Genomic DNA, 2,514 nt, shown 5'->3' with positions numbered 1-2,514 from the left:
CGCGCGAGCCGGCTGTCCGCTATATCGTGTATGTACATATTTCTTATTTGAGCGAGCCGAACGAAAAACCTACTTAGCTTCTTTCACAACAAAAAAGCCTCTCTCAAACGCACGCACGATTCACACGGCAGGTTTTTCTGGGGACGTCTTGCAGCTGTCATCTCACAGTATCGCTGCGATCGCGTCCGCTCCGGGTGCGTGTACGTGTGGTGTACGTCTCGTGTCCTAACTCGATCCGGGAGGTGCCGTCACCGCCGATCCCCCATCTCCCCAAACACGCCCGCGATTGCCGGCTGCAAGCTGTGCGTTGCGGTCGCGCCTGCAACGGGTTTTTATTGTCCCGGAAGGACAAACTAACTGCGGCCCGCGCCATGCGTGGGTCTGCGCCCCAGTGCGAAAGGAACTCCAAGAGCTCGGAATCCAACTGCGTACTACTTGGCTAGCACGCTATTGGCATACCGACGGCTAAGGCCGAAATCGGTTCACACCTGCTCTTGCACATGCAGGTGTGAACACAAAGGATTCGCTGTATCTACTCAGCCGCTCCGCTTACACTTACCTGTGAAGTGTGAACAGCGGATTTTGAATCAGCGTTCTCCTTGAACGATATCGGTGTCGAAACACCGCTCTGACAGCGCTCACACGCATGCTACCCGGGTAGGCTAAGGATCCCGAACCCAGCAATCGGGCAGTGGTTGAGTAGGCAAGGAGAGTTGGAGTATTCCACAGTATTTCCAGTATCCCAGTATCTGAGGTGCTGTGGCGCAGTATTCCAGTATTTCAGACACGCAAAGCAAGTATTTTTATTGCAATACTGCATGCTACCTGCACACGGCCCTTGGCCAAGTATCCCAATATCCCGCAAGCAAAGGCCAAGTATCGGTGGCGCAAATACCTCTCTGCCGCGAGGGTGATACTGCAATACTGGGCCTGGGGCATGCAGATACTGTGTTACTGAAGTAGTGTGGCCATGGCAGTATCGCGCAGTATTTTCACCGCAATACTCGGAGCCGGCGCATCGGATACTGGGATACTGCAGGATACTGCGGGATACTGCTGGATACTGCTGGATACTGGCAATTCATGGAAGTGTGCCCGTGTGTAAGCCATGGTCCAGCAGCCAGCTGCATCCCCATCCTTCTCACTGGTAGTTGTCACCATGCAGCTGCACCCCTCCCTAGAGCATCCCTGGCTGATGTGGATACCGGATCCTGGGAGACTGGGATACTACGGACCGGCTTGGGCTACAAATGTCGCAAGTGGGCAGTGGTGATGGCAGGCGTTATGTGATTGTTCCAGAATGCATCGGCAGGAGTTGTGATGTGTGGAAGCTCACGAGTTCTCCGACTGCCGCTCGGTAGTCGGTAAAGAGCTCGTATCCGCTGCCATTTCTGCCGCCGAGCTGAACAGCGGCGGTGAAGCACGGCCGGCTGTGTCAGGACCGCGCCCGGCGCTGGAGAGTGCTCGAGAGCATCCGACATCGTCGGCCGCAGCGGCATGGTCGGCCGAGGTGATTCAGTTTATGTGTAGGTCCGTCACCCGTTTGCCGTGATGCTCAGCGGCGGCGCCCACAGCGGTGGGTTCACTCGAGACGGTCCGGCGCCAAGCAAAGAGTTGTGTCGGTCACCAGAGCCTGCTGTGTGGCGGTGTGCGGCCGATTGGGGTCGTGCGGGGCTGGTTGGGGTTAGCGGGAGGAGACATCGAAGGAACTTCGGCGACAGAATGACGGCTCGAACTTTTCGACCGTTCTATCACTTTCACGCGCCCTCCCTGGGTCACAGCACTTGCGAGAGGGCGCCGCGACGCCCGGCCGCCTGAGATGCAAAAGTTTGCACACGCCATTCAAGCGCTGCAGACGCTGGTGCTCCTGCGTGCCGGCGCCAAGCTTCAATTGCCAAGGCTGACGCTGCATCACAACGTTGATATCGCATGCAGTGCGCTTGTGGGAGCTGACGCGCCCAGCCAATCCAGCGCCCCTAGCCACCGAGATAGCTCTGGGACCCTTTTACGGCACAGCTGCTGTGTGATATACTATGATTCCTGTGCGTGCGCCGCAGGACGTGACCACCTTGCTGCTCTCAATGTTGGCCGTGACGCCTCCCCGATGTGGGTCTTCCTCTCCACACAGCACCAGCACCAGTGCACTGCCACGACACTCTCCCTCAGTTCCAGCACTGGCGCCTCAGCCGTCTTCGCCCACCTCGTTGCGTTGCCGCCTTCCCCACCCCGCCAGCCCTTGCACACGCGTTTACACCATTGCGCCGGCAGGGCGCGGGCACACACTTTACGGCAGTCTTCGCTTGCCCACGCTGCTCAATTGGCTCAATCCCTCCCCACCTAGCTGCTGCCTCGCATCCCGCTGCTGGACGTACGACTGCGGCCGCAGCGCAGTGCATCGCTCGAGGGCCGACCCCGGATACTGGGATACTGCAGGATACTGCAGGATACTGCGGGATACTGCTGGATACTGGCCATCTCTGATGCGGATACTGGGATACTCGGCGGGGCTGGAGG

This window comes from Emiliania huxleyi, assembly GCF_000372725.1.
Source record: "Emiliania huxleyi CCMP1516 unplaced genomic scaffold EMIHUscaffold_27, whole genome shotgun sequence".
Taxonomy (NCBI): domain Eukaryota; phylum Haptophyta; order Isochrysidales; family Noelaerhabdaceae; genus Emiliania; species Emiliania huxleyi.
The sequence above is the reverse complement of the archived record's forward strand: the minus strand, read 5'-3'. Positions refer to the sequence as shown.